This window comes from Coenobita brevimanus, chromosome 23 (genome assembly GCF_032717465.1).
Source record: "Coenobita brevimanus isolate Jiangsu-jjx chromosome 23, ASM3271746v2, whole genome shotgun sequence".
NCBI lineage: Eukaryota > Metazoa > Arthropoda > Malacostraca > Decapoda > Coenobitidae > Coenobita > Coenobita brevimanus.
In genome coordinates this window covers 68,277,220-68,298,856 of record NC_136976.1, presented here as the reverse complement: position 1 = coordinate 68,298,856, position 21,637 = coordinate 68,277,220, and the positions used below count along the sequence as shown (strand labels likewise).

General features: G+C 42.1%; 1 protein-coding gene across 2 annotated transcripts in view; it reads left to right on the top strand.

Annotated features, from left to right (window-relative positions):
* Positions 1-21,637, top strand: part of Cdk8 (cyclin-dependent kinase 8) — a 112,083-nt gene that overhangs the window by 87,737 nt on the left and 2,709 nt on the right. The window lies entirely within an intron of this gene.

Here is a 21,637-nt window from a genome sequence, read left to right as displayed (position 1 = left end):
GACAGGGTTACTCAGCATAGTTTGTGGAACCTTTGATTGCTAGGATTTCTTTCAGTTAAACTACATGTTTTGGTGTTAACGTGGTAAAAAGTAGTAAGGTGCATGAACTAGAGCAAAAAGATAAAGATGGCTTAAAAATTCTCAAGTGTGCAAATAAAATTATCTTGTCCAAAATGAAAATTTTTTGGAGAAGGGAGAGAAATTAAGGGTGATGAACACTTTACACTTAACAAACTTTTGGCCGAATTACTCAGTTAAGAGGCACTGATGAGGATCCTACACATGGTGGTGTTGTGCACTCTGGGTGGTGCAGCTGCAGTGTCCACCTGGAAGCCAAACCTTATCTTACGTCCCTGCACATTGCCATGGGAAGGATGCTGCTCCAACCCGGATAAGGTGATGTCTACCACATGGGAACTTTGGATCCCTACACAGTGTATGTACTGTACTGTACCTGTAGGACAGCCCCACAGCAGCAGTTGCTTATCTGTGGCCAGTGGGTCAGTCCAGTCAAACAAACCAGGGTTGAGAACAACAACTCAGTTTAGGGAGGCCATCAAAACCCAGCCACCCATAAAAACTTAATATGCTGTGAATATTGTATAAATATCTTATGCCTAGCCAGATGTTATTACCTATTGCTGATGAAACATTTAGTGCTCCCACACAAGTATTGTAGTATGTGGCTGTGATGTGTGCTGTACTATATATAAGTGCACCTGTACATTGCTTAAAATTGGGCTAATATTCCACACATTTTCATCTTTTTTTTTATTTATTTATTTTTTTTTTTTTTACCTGTGGATTGCACAATTATCTTTTTTTATCCCACTCCATGGTGTTCAGAAATGATTTTTTCTTTTTTATATATATATTAATATAAACTTCAAGATTAACATCCAAGGCATCATCTGGTGGAAAAAAATCTCTCTCTGTCCATCTTTACGTAGCATCATGCATAAATTTGCGTAGGGGTGTTGTGAAAAATAAAAAATGTATATATCGAAAACTTGAAGATAAACATCCAGGGCATCGACTGATGAAAAACAAAAAATCTCTCTCTCCGTCTTTGCGTTTGTGCCATTCGTTAGTTTGCGTAGGGGTGGAGTAGTTAATGGTGATGCATTGCCACTGGAAGGTTAGCACAGCCTGAGCTGTGGCTCGCAATGCGACACTACCCAGCCTGAGCTGTGGCTCGCAATCCACGGGTTAATGACTAAGGCAGCACCCCCCTCAACCCCACCATCAGGGGAAAAAAAATGTCTAATTAGGATAAAGATTTGTAAATTATAGATAAGGTAAAGGATATATCAGAATGTCTGGTGAGTGAGGAACAAGGTGGTTTTAGGAGTGACTGGGGATGTGTGGATCAGTGGAGGCTTCATCACTTCTGAAATAAGGAAAAAAATCAAGAGAGACAAACAACAAATAGAGCTTGAAACTGACCATTGCATTAGCTCAACAGTCTTCATGAATGGATTGAAATACATTGTTAGACAGAAAAAGAAATATAAATCTGCAGTTCTTTGACCACCTAAATGAGGTAAAAAATATCACTTTATTACAGCGGTGCAGTATGCATAATGTTCCCACAGTTACACATTAATGGCATCACCCAGTTTCTTAAACCGCATATGAGATACATCCAGACTGGAAAGGTTGGATATATATAAAGCATTTCTAAAGTTCAAAATTAGTAAGGCTTGACCTGTTGGATCTCTACCAACGAGATTATTGAATGAGCACCTACATACGTTGTTACTGAATCGGGAGATTTATGCCCTTTGTCACTAACTTTAGATGTAGGTAAATAATTTGAAAACTTTGATTACAGTATACTGTATAGGGCACATGATAGCTTTCATATTAGACTGTCATCTCACTGCTTGCATTTGTTGGTCATGTATCAGGACTCTGTCCCAGAGTGGGATGAGATAACTTTTGGTGGGCCACTGGGTACTCAGTTAAGTTCATTTTGCTGTAAAGTAGCATTCGTTGTAAGACATGTATTCGTGTAAGATATGTAAATGATTTAACTTCAGCTGAAGTTGTAAATATATCTGTTGAGTTAGACTTCAGTGTAAGATAGACTGAATGGCCTTACAAGAGAATGTAAATCATTTAAAATTACACAGACCTCTTTTATGTGAGACAGTGAGTGTATATCCTCCCAGAAAGCTTAACTTATTATGTTCTATCAACCCACAGTAAATGGCAATTACTTATCCATAGTGGATTCAGATAAACTCAGTTGTAAACTGGGATAACCATGTTGAACATATGATTTCATTTGTTCATTTTGTACTGTATGTGGTTATTAAGAACAATCTCAGAGTACACAACTCCTGTGTAGCATCCAGGAATAACCTAGACTTATCACTCAACGTGAGCACTTTCAGAAGCGATGTTTTGGATCATTTTAGGCAGTCAATATGAAAGTTATGAAAGAACACTGGGTATAGTCACTTCCAAAAGTTTACAACCATGGTGTGACGAATTAACAGTTGTTTTTGGAAACGGCTATCTTAAATCAAACAACCTTGGACAGTTCTTGCCACAGCATTTGTATGACATCCATGGGAGAGACACAAGACAACGAAGATGGCTATTACAATCAGCCAGATGTAGAACATCTCAGTAATGTAATTCAAGCATCTAGTGTCAAAACTCAGTGCTCTTTCAGTCACATGATGTTATAATTCTCCTAATATCAGTCTTTTTATTATTGTCATCATAATGATTATTATTATTACTATTGATATTATTATTATTATAATGTTTCAATTAGTTTTTTAGTATTTTTAAAATGATGCTTATGCATTATAATATTGTAAACCAAGACATCATGTCATGCCACCTTGTAATACTCTATTGGTAAATAAACCTTTAATTATTAGTTAATTATTATTATTATTTATTGTTATAAATATTTGCAGTAAGACAGATATTGGAGAAAGCTTGTGAGAAGGACTGTAAGGTATTGCATTTATGGATCTGGAAAAAGCATACCATCCACTCACTCGATGCAATGCTGCTGTCGGATGTCTACCCTTTCCTCTCTTCCATCTTTCTTTCCTTCCATCCTCTTCTGTCTTTCGTTCATTCATTCTTTCCTTGTCCTTCTGCCTACGGGTAACTTTACACTCCCTCTTCTGTCTTTCTTTCCTTCATTCTTTCCTTTTCCTTCTGCCTGTGGGTGACTCTACACTGAGTGACAAGCCAAATGTTTTCCTGTACACCAGGAAACCATTTACTAATCTGGGTGGTAACCATATAGCCAAATTTTGGCGCCTGGTGGTTTAGTGGGTAATTATTACGTTCCAGTCGGATTGAGTCAGTGAAGGTTTATATCCAAGGGATGGTTGGGGTTGATTGCTCATGTAATGCCACTCAGGGATGAGTGATAGTGGTCACTCTCATCTTAAATGTCGAGACCAGCTGCCTAGCCCTGGGCTCCTATGCTCCTCATGGGGCAATGTAGGATTGGATGATGATGGATAGATGGAAAAAGCATATGATAAAGTAAAATGAAGGAGACTTATGGAAAGTTTTGTGTATGGTGTAGATAAAAAGCTGTTGAATGCTGTAAAGCTTCTGTGATAGCAGTAAAATGTGTAAGAGTAAATGGATGTGTAAGTGCATGGTTCACTTTCAGTGTTGGAGTGAAAAAAGGATGTGTCATGTACCTATGGTTGTTTGGTAGATCTGTATATATATTTACAGTAGACCCTCACTTTAACGGACTAATTGTGAGAAGCCTGATCTGATAAAGCTGATAGTCCTTTACATCCAATGGTCCTCCACTGAGTTACTGAGTTGGAAATACGAGGTCCTTCCGAAAAGAAACCGATTGTTTTAAATAGCGCACCAACTAGCTGGATGAGTGTAATCAAGAGAGGAGTGTTGTGTAGCGGTGACTTTGAGCATCAGTCTTACAGCAGCCACATTGCACCACATCACTTAGTCATTGAGGTACACGTGCTTGACTGAATGTGTTTAGTGTGCTTGGCAATTTGTTGCAGGTTGAACAATGAAGGATCTTGAAGAGAAACATGTTTGTGTGAAATTCTTTTTCAAATTGGGAAAATTCTTACTTTCTGAACAATGTCATAACAGGTGATGAAACATTTGTATATAGCTATGATGCTGAAACAAAAAATCAGTCATTATGTTGAGTTGGAACATCGTCACCACAACCAATAAAAAGCTTGTCAGAGTTGCTCAAATGTGATGTTGATTGTCGTTTTTTTTAAGGGTGTCATTCATCATGAATTTGTTCCGTGTGGTCAAACAGTCAATAAAGAGTTTTACTTGGGCGTCCTGAAACATTCGATGGAGGCAGTCGAAGGAAGAGCCTGAAGCGTGGACAAACAAAACCTGGGTACTGCTCCATGACAATGCTCATGCCCACATGCCACCCCTACCCATGACTTTTTGGTGAAGTACAAGATGACCACTGGTATCCTCCCCCTGCTGTCTTACTCTTCAGAGACAATAATAAAGGATAGGATGTCTGGATGGAGGGAAGTAACAAGTGGAGTCCCACAGGGCTTGGTATTGGCGCCAGTAATGTTCCTGATTTACAAAAATGATATGGTAGATGGAGTGAACAGTTATGCAAGTCTGTTTGCTGATGATGCAAAGATTATGAGGAAGGTAAAGGTTGAGGAGGATTTTAAAATGCTGCAGGAGGATCTGGATAGAATACACAATTGGAGCCGGATGTGGGAAATGAAATTTAATGCAAAGAAATGTAAAATATTGGAAATGGGTAAAAGTACCAATAGGCCATCATTGAATTATTTGATGGGTAATGAACCAATCACAAAAGCGAGAGAAGAGAAAGATTTGGGAGTGCTGGTCCAGGATAGTTTGTCACCTGAAAAACACATTAACAAGGCAGTTAGAGAGACATATAAACTCCTGACTAATATAAGAGTAACTTTTCATTATATGGATGAGGAGATGATGAAAAAATTGATAGTGGCCATGATTCGCCCCAGGTTAGAATATGCAGCAGTAGTGTGGTTTCCATACAAAAAGAAAGCTATAAACAAGATTGAGATAATACTAAGAACAGCAACCAAAATGGTCCCCAGTCTGGCAGATCTGTCGTATAGAGAGAGGTTGGAAAAGCAGGATTTGCCTTCCTTAGAAGAAAGGAGAGAGAGAGGAGACATGATTGCAGTGTTCAGGACCATGGTGGGAGTAGGTAAAATTGACAAAGAAGATCTGTTTGTATGGGATAAGAGAGTAACAAGAGGACATGGAATGAAACTCAAGAAACCAAGCTGCTTGAAGGATATCAAGAAATATAGTTTTCCTTATAGATGTATAGACCTGTGGAATAGTCTGGACAAAGAGATCGTCCAGTCTAAAAACGTAAACGAATTTAAAGCTAAATTTGACATTGAGAAACAGAGACGGGACCCCACGACCATAGCTCATTTCCTCTATATCTCAATTAGGTAAATACACACACACACACACACACACACACACACACACACACACACACACACCTCACTTGTGATCAGTATTTGCCCGGTGCATCACTCCATGACTTCATCACATGAGTTAAGTGTTTTCATTGGCCAGGACCATTTAGCCATCAAAGCTCATTTTTCATTGGGCCACACCATCACATCTGAGATAGAAGGTGAGTTTCACAAAGCGTTCCTCACACCCTGAAGTAACAAACGGTAATAACTGGGGTCAAATGCATAATAATACTACCTATACAGTGATCTCATGGTCTTCTTGCACTTGGTTATAATGGTTTTGTTATCACTGCAAGATGAAAATCTGCACTTCTACAGTTAATGTGCATTTTTGGCAAAAAAAAAAAAAGTCTTACCGCACACCTGAGATGGTTTCCGTCAACAGTAATGACGCACTGTCTGGTTTCTGATGACTTTGAGGGATTCAGAGATGAGGCTCTACTTGAAGAGCTAATTCCAGGTAATGGAGACCAAAGGAATAGTATGCAGTTGATACTGGTTTAACCAAGTTTGTGTACAACCAAACCCGCTGCTCACTGAAGGTCACAGATTTCCTCATGTTATAGTAGCCGCAGCGAGAAATGAACGCTGTGGTGGGGCAGCCGGTCATCCGGGGATTCCCCCACGGTAGCCATATCTACATGTCACCGACCATAGAGGTAGGATGTCACCGACCATCGGCCACCGCTGCAGCCCCGCTCCATGATCCTTACCCTGTGTCTCTGGCTTTCTCTTTCTCTCTCAGTTTCTATATAAACTGGTGTATTTCCGAAACTAATTATGAAATTATTATGACTTTTGTTCCACACCACCACTGAGGTAAAAATCAAGGAGAGTTTTCTGTATAAAGGTTTCCCCCCCCCCTTGTCTGAGGGCAGGTCAGTTCTGGCGAGTGTATAATTATAGGTCAGGCGGAGGTATCGGCAAGGCCGCACTCCCCCGCTCATATGCCACATTTAGGAGGGGGGGAAACCTTTATACAGAAAACTCTCCTTGATTTTTACCTCAGTGGTGGTGTGGAACAAAAGTCATAATAATTTCACAATTAGTTTCGGAAATACACCAGTTTATATAAAAACCGAGAGAGAAAGAGAAAGCCAGAGACACAGGGTAAGGATCATGGAGCGGGGCTGCAGCGGTGGCCGATGGTCGGTGACATGTAGATATGGCTGCAGTGGGGGAATCCCCGGATGACCGGCTGCCCCACCACAGCGTTCATTTCTCGCTGCGGCTACTATAGTTTAAGCTGTAGAATACCTTACCAGTTCTCTCTCTCTCTCTCTCTCTCTCTCTCTCTCTCTCTCAAGTGGTTTAACAACCTGTGTTACTAAACCATCTCAAAATATACTCTAAACAAGTAGACTTGAATGACTAATAATGTTTTCGGGCATTACAAACATTTACACAAGCATATGATTAAATTACAACTGCAGGGGCCATTTGGAGGTGAGGTTACCAATTATTCACAGATTTTTTCCATTCACAAGCATCTTAAAAACACATCTCCCACAAATATGGAGGGCCAGCTTTACATAAAATCACATAAAGGCATCCAGATTATGAATGAACTTTGTCTTGGGTAACTTACAGGTATTGAGATAAACTTTATACATAGCTAGTTTTCAACCATAGAAGACTCAATAGCACTTCCGATTTGAGGAGGAAAGAGGAACTTAGAAACAAGTATGCGTCCTATCCATGACAAAGAGTGCTTTAAAATTTCTGGTTCTCATAGCTTTGTCTTTCTAGAAGAATATTTATTACTAAATCAGCTTCCCTTCATTATTAAGTTGTAAACTTGCAGTAATTTTTATTATTAGTAGTATTGTTATTATTTTTGTGGTAGGTGGGGATGTCTATCATCCACTCATTGATTGTAGTGCTACCTTATGGTCTCTACACTGAGTGACAAGTCAAATGCTACACTGGGTGGTAACCATATAACCAAATTTTGATGCCTGGTAGTTTAGTTGGTAATTAAGGCACTCCAGACCAGATTGAGCCTGTGCAGGTTTATATCCAAGGGGTGGTTGAAGTTTATTGCTCATGTAATGCCAGTCAGAGATGAGTGAGGCTGGTCTCTCGTCTTAAATATCAGGACCAAGCTGCCTTGCTTGGGGCTCCTACGCTCCTCATAGGGCACCACAGGATTGGATGATGATGATGATGATGATTAATATTGGGCTTATTATTATTATTATCATTATTATTATTATTATTATTATCATCATCATCATCATCATCATCATCATCATCATCATCATCATCATCATCATCATCATTACTATTATTATTATTATTATTATTATTATTATTTAGCATGGGCCAAACAGGGTGGTACTTCCAAGGGGAATGGGAATGCTGGTGATAGGGAGAGCTGGAGCTCCTGTTTCACTAGCTATCTAACCATCCCCCTTTGCTGACCTTTTCAGTGTGACAGTAACATGGAGAGTAGACCAGCATACTCTCCCAAACATTTCCTCTAATTATCTTATGCACTACACCACATGCACTTTACATATCACACAGCGTATCCCACTACGTCACAGGGGGTTTGCACCAGTAAGGGCAAGCAGCCAGAAAACTTTGTCCCCACTGCCTAGTGGCAGACTTTTAGGGGGAGTCGTGACGGGGGTTCCGCCGGCATAGATCATGGGTCCAGGGCAAGATGGGGCTCAGGCCTGTGCTAGAGGGTACAGGGGATTGTGGTTCCCAGGGCCACTTCCACCCAGTAGAGAGGGGACTGAACTTGGGAATAACGCCCCAGGAGCTGCCCTATCGGTGGGTGTATAATGGCGGGATAGTTGCAGCGCCAAGGTGCGCTTGGAGGGTGTCCCTGCAGCTGTCCTGGCAGGGTGCCCCAAGGCCACTACCACAGCCACTGGTAAGCTGGTGGGCTAGGGGTCCCAGATCCATTGCATGGACCTGGGACTGTGCAGTGAGTGGGGCCTGTGGTGTGTCTACCCCTCTTTATTAATACTGACTATGACCAGATACAAGAATCAGTTTCAAAGCAAGCATGAGGACAGTAAATCACCCAGGGGGATGAGGGTGGGTTCATGGAAAGTGGGAAGTTTGAGGGGAAGAGCAGGGAAAGTCATTGAGGCATTCAGTAGGAGGTGGGTGGATGTGGCATGTTTGCAGGAAGTCCAGTACAGGGGTGGATCAGCCAGAAAGATTATTGGGAAGGACTCTTACTCTAAGTTGTTTTGGCAGGGGGGGACAGACGGATATGGGGGTGTTGGTGTGATGGTTGCGGAGAAATGGGTGGAATATGTTATGAATGTTATGAGAGTAAGTGATAGGATATTGGTAGTGAAAATTCTGTTCGTTGGTAAGATAGCTGCAATTATATCGGCATATGCTCAGGCAGGATTGGATGAAGTAGAGAAAGATAGATTTTGGGATGATTTAACCCGCCGACTCCCGTTGATTTATATATACATGCACACGTTTTGTCACTGTGACTCCCGATGACGTACAGTATATAAACGTTCAGCAATTGCAAGGTCCCTAATTTGCACAATTTTCAGTTTTCAAATTTTACGCGTGATTTTTGGTACATATACATGGCACACCTTCCTCCAAAAGATGCCAGGCAGGGTCAATGCCCCCCCCCACCCACCCACCCCCCACCCCCCGCGCAGGACATTGTCTCGGCAATTCACCTGTTACCAGTGACCTGGCCAGTAAAGACATGGAATGCCACAGTACGAAATTCAGGGCCAGAGTAATTCCCCAATTGATGACAATGTGGAGGACAAAGTTTAGGTAGCATTAGAGGAAGAAACAGTCAGAAATGATGATCAGGTAATGTCGCCAAAAAAGGTCAGGTATGTTGATGTGTGTGATAAGTGAAACAATGCTTAAATTGCCTATATTACTGTGTGAAAATCTATATACTGTACTCTCGTATTGCATATAAATTCGTACCAGATAAATAAATAAATACCGTTTATTAGTGGTGTGGAATAGTTACGCTCCCATAGAACTCGTTTTCTTTGGAGCCAGCCTGATAGAAAACACAGTAAGGTAAGAGGTACTGCTACCTGTATCCAGTAGTTTAAACCTCAGGTGAGCGATTTCTCTATGAATTTTCAATGTTTCTCACCAAAAGCGGAGGTTTGAGCCAAAAAAAATTTTTTCCAAATTTGGTCGGGATTGGGGGGGGGGGGTCAGTGGTGGAAAATTGGTCGGGACGGGGCGGGTTAATACGTGTAGTAGGTGGTGTGCGGGATGAGGTAGTGGTTTTGGGAGGGGACTTAAATGGTCATGTAGGTGAAGCAGCTCAAGGTTATGAAGGAGTACATGGGGGATGTGCATATAGTGTAAGGAATGCAGAAGGGGAAAGGATACTCGAGTTTGGGGAGGCAATGGACATGATTGTGTGCAACACATATTTTAGGAAAAGGGAAAGTAGGTTAATTACGTACGAGTCTGGGGGAAATAGCAGTCAGATAGATTATTTTCTGGTTAGGAGGGCTGATAGGAGGTTAGTGAGGGATATTAAAGTTATAGGAAGTGAGGAGTGTGTGCAGCAGCACAGGCTATTGATTTGTGATATGGTGCTTAAAGAATGAGTGATGAAAAGAGGACTTATGTTCATAGGAGGAAAATATGGAAGCTGGAAAACCAAGTACAGTAGTAAGGGATGCCTTTTATAGTGAGATGAGGAGAATGGTGGCTGAACAGGGAGCTGTAAACAGAGGTGTTAATGAACAGTACAGAGCCCTCAAGAACAATCTCTTGAGAGATACTGATGTAATATGCAGTTGGACAAGAGGACCACCAAGCCATAAAGTAACTTGGTGGTGGGATGAGGGTGTAGAAGCTGCAGTTAAGGAGAAAGAAGGTTTTTCTGGGAATGGAAGAAGGGTGGTAACAAGGAGGAATACTTGGCTGCCAAGTGTAGGGCTAGAAGGGAGGTATACAGGGTGAAGTGTGAGTCACAGAGACTTATTTGATAACCTAAATGATGGTGAAAGGAAAAATTTGATATTTAAGGAGGCAAATCAGATGAAGAGGGATGATCGGGATATTATAGGTGAGCAGTGTGTGAAGAATGATGAAGGAAGGGTAGTGGTGAACAGTGGGGATATTAAAGATGCATGGAGAGAGCATTATAGCCGGTTGCTGAATGAGGAGTTTGACTGTGACAGGGAAGGTTTGGAGCCAACGGATCCAGTGTTTGGCCCTTGGCCTTTGATTAACACTGCTACTGTGAGTGAGGCAATAGGCAGGATGCAGGTGGGGAAGGCAGCAGGTGTGTCTGGGTTGACTGCCGAAATGTTGAAAGCCTCAGGAGATATAGGGGTGAGGTTAGTCATTGACCTGATAAATTTGATTATATATGAGTGTGTTGTCCCAGGTGATAGGTTGAAGAGTGTAACTGTAAATGTGTATAAAGGACAGGGTGATGCCCTGGAAAGAGAAAATTATAGAGGTATAAAGCTTTTAGATCAGATAATGAAGGCAATGGAGAAAGTTCTAGAAGGTATGATTAGAGAATATTGATGAGATGCAGTTTGGGTTTATGCCAGGCAGGGGGACCACTGATGCCATATTCATTGTTCGACAGCTTCAGGAAAAATATATTGGGAAGAAAAGGGATCTGTATTTTGTTTTTTGTTGATTTGGAAAAGGCCTTTGACAGAGTCCTTAGAGAGGTTGTGAAGTGGGCAGTGAGAAAGCTTGGCATGGAGGAGTGGCTGGTTAGGGTGGTTATGGCTATGAGGTAAGAATAAATGGAGATTTGAATGATGAGTTTTCCATGAACTTTGGTGTGCATCAGGGGTCATTTTTGGGTCCCATGTTGTTTATCATGGGACTTGAAGCCCTCTCATGTGACTTAAGAAACGAACTTCCATGGGAGATGTTGTATGCTGATGATTTGGTGTTGATTGCAGAGAATGAGAGGGAGGCGGAGGAAAAATTTAGGAAGTGGAGAGATGGTATGGGGCACAAGGGCTTAAGGGTAAATGCAGATAAAACTAAAGTGATGATATCTAGGGTTGGTGGCGGTACTGTCAAAGACAAGGGAGAATGGCCATGTGCAGTTTGCCACAAGGGCGTGGGAAGTAATTCCATTTTGTCAGGTGTTTGTGGTAAATGGGTGCACAAGAGATGTAGTGGTATCAGAGGTAGACTGCGAGATAATGCTGATTTTATGTGTATGGCGTGTCGGGGAGAGCAGGTGGAGATTGTCAGGCGGAAAAGGATTGAAGTTGCTAGTGAGTCTCTTGAGTATGTGGAAGAGTTTTGTTATTTGGGAGACATGTTATGTGCTGGAGGTGGGGCTGGAACTAGCTGTGTGGCTAGGGTGAGAAATGGTTGGAAGAAGTTCAGGGAGCTGTTGCCTGTCCTGACATTGAGAGGACTTTCCCTACGTGCTAAGGGGTCGTTGTATGCAGCATGTGTTAGGAGTGCAATGCTGTATGGTAGTGAGACCTGGACAATAAAGGAAGAGGATATTCGCCAGCTCAGACGTACAGAAATGACAATGATTAGGTGGATGTGTAGTGCGTCCCTGCGTTCAAGGTCTGGGGGGACTGGGTTTACAATGGAAGAGTTGGGAGGTCGGATGAGACTGGAGTGTATTGGTGTTGTGATGAGGAGAGGTAGATTGATATGGTTTTGGCATGTGGAGAGGATGGGGGATGATAATTGGGTGAGGAAGGTGAGAAGTGATAATTTTGGGGGTGGGGTTATGAGGGGTAGATCGAGAAAGACATGGGACAAGGTCATTAAGTGTGACCTCAGGGTTAAGGGACTGAACAGGGAGGCTGCAATAGATCGTGCAGCATGGAGAGCCGCCATTAGGTGACTAAGGCCAACGCATGCAAGTGTTGGAGCCTTCAAAAACGAAAACGATGTCTCACAGTGCTCATTTGGTCACTGATGTAAGGATGAAAAATCCATCTGTTATATATGACAAGTTTACCTATAGAGCTGGAGTAAGAGCCATAAAGTGAAGTGAAATAATAAGAAAGGATTAAATTTTCAGCTTGAAATTAACAATAAGAAAGGGACATTAAAAAAAACTGCTATAGAAAAGTCATTATGCTTTGCGTGTGTGTGTGTGTGTGTGTGTGTGTGTGTGTGTGTGTGTGTGTGTGTGTGTGTAATTCACCGGGTCGGTCAGGATCACCTGATGGTCGTGATCGTCAGCTTTTACCCTCCCGGAAGGGAGCTGAGAGCTCATATAGTCCGATCTAAGGGCAAGGCTGTGACCTTCACACACGCACACACCCGTCCCCTTGCTCAAGGGGGACAGTAACCACCCACTTCGTCAGTGAAACTTTTCGCAACCTGAGCGAGGCGCGAACTCCCGTCTACCAGATGGCAAGCGAGAACGTTACCACTGCACCAGCGAGCAGTGTGTGTGTGTAAAACCATGTGACTCACATTGTGTTTAAAAACCATGTGACTTACATTGTGTTTTGGCTAGAGGAAGAGGTAGAACAGAAACTGATTGGATAACTAAAGAATATGTCAGGATAAAAAGGAGTGTTGAGTAGGATCTAAAAATGGAATGATTGATTAAAGGTTGTGCAAAGGCAGGCTTGCAAACCAGGCTGTATTTAGTGGAGAAAGAGGAGAGAGATGCATCATATGCCAGCACCAGACCATGAAATTTGCATATGAAGAATGGGTGAGGCTGCAAAGTAAATGCAGATAAGAGTTAAGTGACAGTTGAGAGGGAAGTTGAGTTTTTTTTTTTTTTTTTTTTTTATGCAAGAAAAAATTAACCAAAGGCCAAGAGCCCACAAACTGTTACTTCCAAGAGAAAAACAAAATCAGTACAAAAGAGAGCCAAATTCAAGATCCGTTCATTTCGAGATGCCTGGACACACTGTGTTTGAAAGACGAGACCGTGGGAAGTAGGAAATACAGAGAGAGGGAGATAGTTCCAGAGTTGATCTGTTGCATAAATGAAGGACTGGGAGTAATGGTTAACTCTTGCTTTAGAGAGTTGGACAGAAAAGGGATGAGAGTTTGTTGCCAGACGGGTGCTATGCACCCAACATAGAGGTGGAGGGATGCAAGCAGACAGTTCAGAGGGGCAGTGACCATTGAACTAGCGATAGAAAAGAGATAAAGATGGCACAGTGAGGCGAAGAGACAGAGTCGGAAGGGAGCCAGTAAGAGGAGCGTTAATGAGACAAAAAGTCTTTGACTCCACGCTATTGAGAAGACCTGTATGTGGGGAGCCTCCCCACACTTGAGAGTTGTACTCTACACAGGGGCGAGTAAAACCCATGTTTAAAGTCAACAACTGTGCAGGGGTAAAGAAGGTATGGAGTCGGCTTAGCATACCTAATCTCTTGAATGCAGAGTTTACAAGAGATGTAATATGATTTATCCAAGATAAGTCCCAGGTGAATGAAACCCCCAGGCATGTTCAGGGATGATGCAGGATTGAGTTGGATATTATTAAACATTAGTGGGTACTCCTGTGGAAGATTTTGTCAGGTTGATAGGTGCAAGAACTGAGTCTTTGATGCATTAAAAACAGCAGGATTATTTTTACCCCAGTCAGAGATACAAGCCAAGTCAGACATTAGGTGTGCCGTAGCCTCTTCCCTTGTTTGTTGAAGTAATTACTGAGATGGACGTTGTGGGAACCGAATGTGTTGATAAGAGATATGAATTGGCATTCGAGTATAAGTATTGAGGTGCATTGATAGACAAAGAGGTTAATGTGTAAAGAAGTTGGGTAGTAGAGTGACTCATAAAAGGAAAGTAGCCAGTACAATACTAAGAAAGCCATGATACAAAACAGAAAAGTGAATATGAAGGCTGCAAGAAGACTGCATGAAGGTGTGAGAAGATAAATTTAGGCACCAGACACCATGATGCACAGAGCCCTGGTGTTCATCTCTGTAACCTTTTGAGTCTGTGGTAGATTATACGCCCACAGTGGGATACAAGGTATTACATCATCCAAGTTACCAAAGTTACCTTCCCTAGTTTTTATGCTGGGTTTTATTATGGCACATCTTAAAACATAGAGTTGGACCTACAAATAATAATTGGATATGGACAGGTTTCATTAACTGATTAAGTTTTTAAATAAAGAGTTGCCTGTGCCAATAAGCATTGCACTGGAAATTCACAGAATCTACCGTAAGTTTGTCTTTTAGATGACAATGAATATGACCTTCCCACAGGGGTGTCATGACGAGGTGCTTACACGTGGTGGTGCTATGCACTCTGGGTGAAACAGATTTGGCATCCACCTGAGAGTCAAACCTCATATTTCCTTGTGCTTGGCCATGGGAAGGACCTTGGTCCAACCATGGTGAGACACTGTTTACCACAAGGGGGCATTGGATTCCTAAACAGTGCATGTATGTACTGTAGGGCTGTCCCACAGAGGTAATTGCTTGCCTTTTGTCATTGATTTTTACTTGGTCAGACAGCCTGGGGTTAAGCACCGACAGCTGTCCCACAGGTATGTATGAATTTTGCCCTTGAGATGGAGTCAGGATTTTGAAGGTTTGAATGACTGGCTCATTTTAATGGACATACTGTTTGATAGTTATGCTATACTTTAACCTCTCCGTGGCTGAGCATTCTGAATTTGTCAGGACCCACAGGCTGCCAACAGGACAGATTTTTCAAGTTTTGCTTGTATCTTTTTATTTTTCATTTCTTTCTTTCTTTCTTTCTTTATTTATTTATGTGATCATAGAGAGGTCGATGCTAGGAATGGTTGCTGATATGAGGGCCATGAGAGAACAATGTGGAGGTCTGTCAGATCATATGATTGTGGTATGCTAGTTCAAGCTGAGAGGAGTGAGGTGGACCAGGAGAGAGAGGAGCAGTCACAAAGACTGAAAGTCGAGTAGCTATGGATCAAAGAAATGGCAGATGAATACAGGACCAAAGAAGGGGAGGAGTTAGAATCAGTGAGTTGGAATGAAATCGATCTGGACAGCCTGTGGAATGCATATAGGAATTGCTTAGTTAGATATGCTAAAGCAGCGTGTGGTGTGACAAGAGTAACAACAAAGAAGAAAGGTGTGGCATGGTGGGATGAAGAGGTTAAGAGAGCAGTGGAGGGAAAGAGGAAGAAGTGTCTAGAGTGATTACAGGACAGGGGTTCAATTGAAGTAAGAACTGAATATACTGAGAGCAAGAAGCATGTAAAGAGACTAGTGAAGAGGAAAAAGGAAGAGTAAATGATGACCTAGGAAAAAAATGAATGCAAATTACACTGAAAATAGGAAGTTATTCTGGAAAGAAGTGCGGAAATGTAGAAATGACAGCGGAAAGAAATGTGAAGGTGTGAACAGTGTAGTTGGCAGATTATTAACCCTTGCGGATGAAGTAAGGACCAGATGGAAAGAATATTTTGAAAGCCTGATGAATGGGAATAGAGAGAGAAGAGCGGCTGTAAACATGATTGGTTTTGGGGGTGTGGAAAGAAGGAATGCAGTGATAGGAAATGTGACACTCGCATAGGTGAAGAGCGCTGTGAAATGGCTGAAAAATGGGAAAGCAGCTGGGGTTGATGAGTTGTATGCAGAGATGAGTAAGTGTAGTGGAGAAGGCAGAATGAAGTGCTTGTTGGAGATATGTAAGAAGGCATGGATGAGTGTAGTGGTGCCAGCAGAGTGGAAAAAGGCTGTGATTGTGCCCCTGTACAAAAGTAAAGGTGAGCGAAGTGAGTGCAAGAACTATCATGGCAAAGTTTATTGAGTGTGGTAGGGAAGGTATATGGAAGAATTATTATAGAGAAAGTAAAAGAGTTATCAGAAGTCCTACTGAATGATGAACAGGGTTGCTTGAGGAGTGGCAGAGGATGTGTGGATCAAATATTTGCAGCAAGATAGATAGTGGAGAAGGCTTATGAGAAGGATTATAACATGTTTATGGCATTCATGGATCTGGAAAAAGCATACGACAAAGTAGACAGAAAAGGATTGTGAAAGGTTTTGCGCATGTATGATTTAGATGGTAAGCTGGGAGGTGCCATCAAGAGTTTTTATGATGGTAGTGAAGCATGTGTAAGGGTAAATGGTCATCTAAGTGAATGGTTCATGATTGATGTGGGTGTCCGACAAGGTTGTGTGATGTCCCCATGGTTTGTTTCATTTTTGAAGGCTCCAACATGTTTGCATGTGTCGGCCTTGGTCACCTTATGGTGGTTGTTAATGCTGCTTGATCTCTGACAGCCTCCTTGTTCAGTCCCTTTACCCTGAGGTCATACTTAATGACCTTATCCCATGTCTTTTTCGGTCTACTCCTCACAACCCCACCCCCAATATTAACGCTTCTCACTTTCTGCACCCAGTTATCATCCCCCATCCTCCCTACATGGCCAAACCACATCAGTCCGCCTCACCTTATCACAGCACTAATACAATTCAGTCCCATCCTACCTCTCAACTCCTATATTGTAAACCTAGCCCCCCCGAGGCCTTGCACTCAGGGACGCACCGCACATCCACCTAATCATTGTCATTTCTGTACGTATGAGCCTGCAGATATCCTCTTCCTTTACTGCCCAGGTCTCATGACCATATAGCATTACACTCCTAACACATGCTGCATGCAAAGATCCCTTAGTACTTAGGGAGAGCCCTCTCGATGTTATGAGAGGCAACAGCTCCCTGAACTTCTTCCAACCACTTCTCACCCAATTCACCCTAGGTTGTTCAATACATATATGGATGGGGTGATGAGAGAAGTAAAAACATGAGTAGTGGAGAGGGGGATAGCGTTGTAAATGAATGGTGATTGATGGAACATCTCAAATTTGTTGTATGTTGATGATGCAGTACTACTTGCAAATACCGGACAAGAACTTGGTAGACTGGTGCAGAGTTCTGCTGATGTCTGTGAGCATCATGCCTTGTGAGTGGATTTAGAAAAGAGTAAAGTGATAGTTACTGAGAGAGAAGGTTGCTCCCAGTGTGATGTTACAGTGAATGGAGAGAGAGTGGAATTGGTGAGAGTTCAAATACCTGGGCACAGTGATAGGAAAGAGAGGAGAATGTGCAAAAGCAGTGGAAAGTAGCGTGACACAAGGAAGGAAAGTAGCTGGTGCAATGAAGGCCTTGATAAGAAACAGAGGCCTGGGTGTTGCAGCAGCATGAGGCTTACATGAAGGAGTGTTAGTGCCAACTTTAACATATGGATGTGAGACTTTGGTGTGGCATGAAAATGAAAAGAGTGACAGCAGGGGAGATGGGACTGCTGAGGAATGTGTGTGGAGTTGGGAGAGTGGATAGGATACAATATAATGTGATTCGTGAAAGATGTGGAATGAGGAAGTCTGTGGACACCAGAATCGAGGAGAATGTACTGACATGGTATGGTTATGTGTAGAGAATGGATAACAATAGAGTGGTGAAAAAGGTATATCTGATTGAATTTGAAGGAGGGAGGAGGTGAGGTAGGCCAAGGAGAAGGTGGAGAGATATGGTGGATGAGTGTGTGAGGAAGAGTGGTTTGGAAGTCAGTGAGGCTAGGGGACTGCCAAGAGATTGAGCTGGCTGGATGAATATTGTGAGGAGAAGCACATGATCAGGGATTTGGCTCCCCTTTTTAATGTGACAGCTGTCGGATTGACTCTATAGGATACATTTATGGGAAGCTACAGAATGTGGTGAATGTTTCTGGCATATCATATAGAACAAGGATGCTGGGGGCTTGAATGGTGAGTGAATGGAAGCATGGCCCATTGGATTGGACAAATTTGGGCTGTGTGGACGTTACTACTCCTCATCCTGCCCTAGGGCGGGAAAGGAGATCCGGATGATGGTGATGATGATTTATTTGTTTATTTACAGTATTTTTATTTTTTTTTGCCAAATTGAAGAGGAATGTCAGATGCACCTGGCAGTGCAATGTTGAGCCTCCTAGACCAATTTTGAGCCATGCAATGGTGCGCGGAAGTTGCGCAAGTTTATGCAGAGGATATTGGTAACAAAGTTTTTTTTTTTTCCCCTCCAATATTTCAGTGGTGCTGAAATTGTTTGAAATTATTAGACATATGTAGTATGAACAAAATCAGTACATAAAATGGTAGGTTTCATTATTATTATTATTTTTTTTTTTTTTTAATTTATTTTTTTTTTGTGATGTTTATTGTGCTTGTGCAAGTATCGAGTTATTTCTGTGGTCTGGGTGGTTTAGTTTGTGTCCAAAGAGAGGCAAGAGATGATATTTTCAGACTGTAACCAGATAAGGGTCCTCCTGTGTGTGAACAGACCAAACCGCGGCATCGAAAATTCGAAATGACTCGTGATTAGCACCTCGCACGAGGGAATTAGTGTGAAGGGAAGAGATGGTTTTACATCCATATATTCACCACAAAAACACCTCATATGTTGCTGAAGTGCATGTACAAAGTAAGAAATATTTAAAATTAACAAATTCAGTAAATAACATGTGCACTTATAAATATAAATATCATAATTATGAATCTTTTCCCTCCTTTTTATGTTTATAAAGTTTATTCCTGTATGGAATTTTTTTTGTTAAAACCATGGGTGGTCTAATTCATGCGGAAAGAGAGCATAAGGATGGTATTTTTAGTCTGTTTAATTCATGCGGAAGGAGAGAATAAGGATGCTATTTTTTGTATGTTTCAAGATAATGGGTGATCCTTTGTGTGTATAGGCCAAACCATCTCGACCAAGATTCGGTACGACCTGAGATTTCATCTCGAACAAGGGAATTAGTGTGAAGGGAAGGGAAGGTTTTACATCCATATATTCACCACCAGAATGCCTCATATTTTGCTGAAATGTTTGTGCAAAACAAGAAATATGTATCATTATCATCCGGGCCTCATTTTCCACCCTAGGGCAGTGTGAGGAGTAACAACGTCCAAACAGCCTAAATTTGGCCCATTCAGTGGGCCACACTTCCATTCACTCATCATTGAAGCTCAAGGAATCCTAGTTTCGTCAGATAAGCAAAAAAAGAAAAAAGAAAAAAAAAATCACATTCTGTGGCTTCACATATGCCTATCTGATAGAACCAATCCAAATGCTGTCACGTTAGAAAGGGGTGCCAAATCTCTGGTTATGCACTTCTCGGCACAAAATTCATCCAGCCAGCTCGGTCTCTTGTCAGTCTCTTAGCCTCATCAACTTCCATACCTGTCTTCCTCACACACTCGTCCACCATATCCTTCCACCTTCTTCTTGGCTTACCTTGCCTCCTCCCACTTTCAAATTCACTCAGATATCTCAGATATACCTTTTTCATCTCTCTATTGTCATCCATTCTATTTACTTGACCAAACCATCTCAGTGCACTCTCTTCGATCCTGTTGTCCACATACTTCCTCACTCCGCATCATTCACGAATCACATTATTCTGTATTCTGTCCACTCTCTATACTCCACATACATTCCTCAGCAGCCCTATCTCCCTTGCTCTTACTCTTGACATTTCATTTTCATGCCACACCATAGTCTTACATCCATATGTTAAAGTTGGCACTAACACTCCGTGTAAGCCTCACGCAACTGCAACACTGAAGCCTGTTTTTTATCAAGGCCTGCAAACCACAAGCTACCTTCCTTCCTTGTGTCACTCTACTTTCCACTTCTTTTGCACATTTTGCTCTCTTTTCTCTCACTGCACCCAGGTATTTGAACCCTCTCACCAATTCCAGACTCTCTCCATTTAGTGTAACATCACGGTGGGAATCACCTCTCTCAATATCCATCACTTTTCTCATTTCTACATTTACTCTCAAATATGTCTATCTATCTATCTATCTATCTATTGCCAGACACCTTAATCCCTTATACGGGGTGGCCACAAACAAATCGCCTCCACGTCACCCTGTCCCCTGCCATTTCACTGACCAGCACCTAGTTCACACCCCCCTCTCTCATATACCTCTCCACTCCACTCCCCTCCATCTCATCCTTGGCCTTCCTCTCCCTCTCTCCCCTTCCACCTCACTCACATACACTTTCCTCATCAGTCTCTCACTCTCCATCCCCTCCACGTGGCCACACCACCTCAGTATGTTTCTCCTGACGCTTCCTATCATATCCACATCCACACCACAATACTCCTTCACATCCTCATTTGTCAGTCTGTGTCTCCATGTGACTCCACAGGCTCCTCTCAAATAACTCATTTCCACTGCTGTCACTCTTGACTTGTGTCCCTCCAACAACGTCCAAGCTTCACTTCCATATGTTAGAGTTGGTATCACAATACTGTCATGTAATAACTTTTTCACTTCCATGCTCACTTCCCTGTTTCTTATCACTGCCTTCAAGGAACCAGCAACTTTTCTTCCTTGTTGTACCCTTTCAAGCACTTCACCCTCCAAACTTCCATCCTTACTGATCACACTACCCAAGTACTTAAACGTACTCACATTTTCCATTTCCTCATCATCCAACCTCACTGTACATTCACTGACTTCACCTCTCTCAGAGACCATAACTTTACTCTTCCCTACATTCACCTTTAGAATCCATTTCTTACACTCACTCCCAAACTCATCCACCAAGTTTTGCAGCTCCCATTCATCTTCACTTAACAACACAGTATCATCTGCAAACAGCAGTACGGGGAGTTTCCAAACACTGCCCTCTCTCATTAGGGCCACCCCACCATCCACTGCCCAACCTTGTATCTCATTAATAACCCCATCCATATACAGATTGAACAACCATGCAGATATGACACATCCCTATTTCAATCCAACCTTCAAATAGAAAAAACTCACTCATTTCACTATCCACACGCACTGCAGCCTTAACACCCTCATACATACTCTTCACAGCATTCAACAACTTCTCATCTACTCCAAATATTCTTAATACTTTCCACGATCCTTGTCTATCCACCCTGTCATATGCTTTCTCGAAATCCATGAAGGCTGCATACAACTTCTTTCCCTTCTCTAGAAACTCTTCTACTAAAGATCTAAGAATGAAAATCTGATCTACACAACCTCTTCCCTTCCTAAAGCCTCCCTGTTCTTCTCCAACTAATTCCTCTGTTATTTCCCTAACTCTGTCAATAAGTATCCTACCATATACTTTTCCTATTACACTAAGAGGACATATGCCCCTATGATTACCACACACTTCTTTTTCCCCTTTCCCTTTGTACAAGGAAATAATTATACCTGACTCCCAATCCTC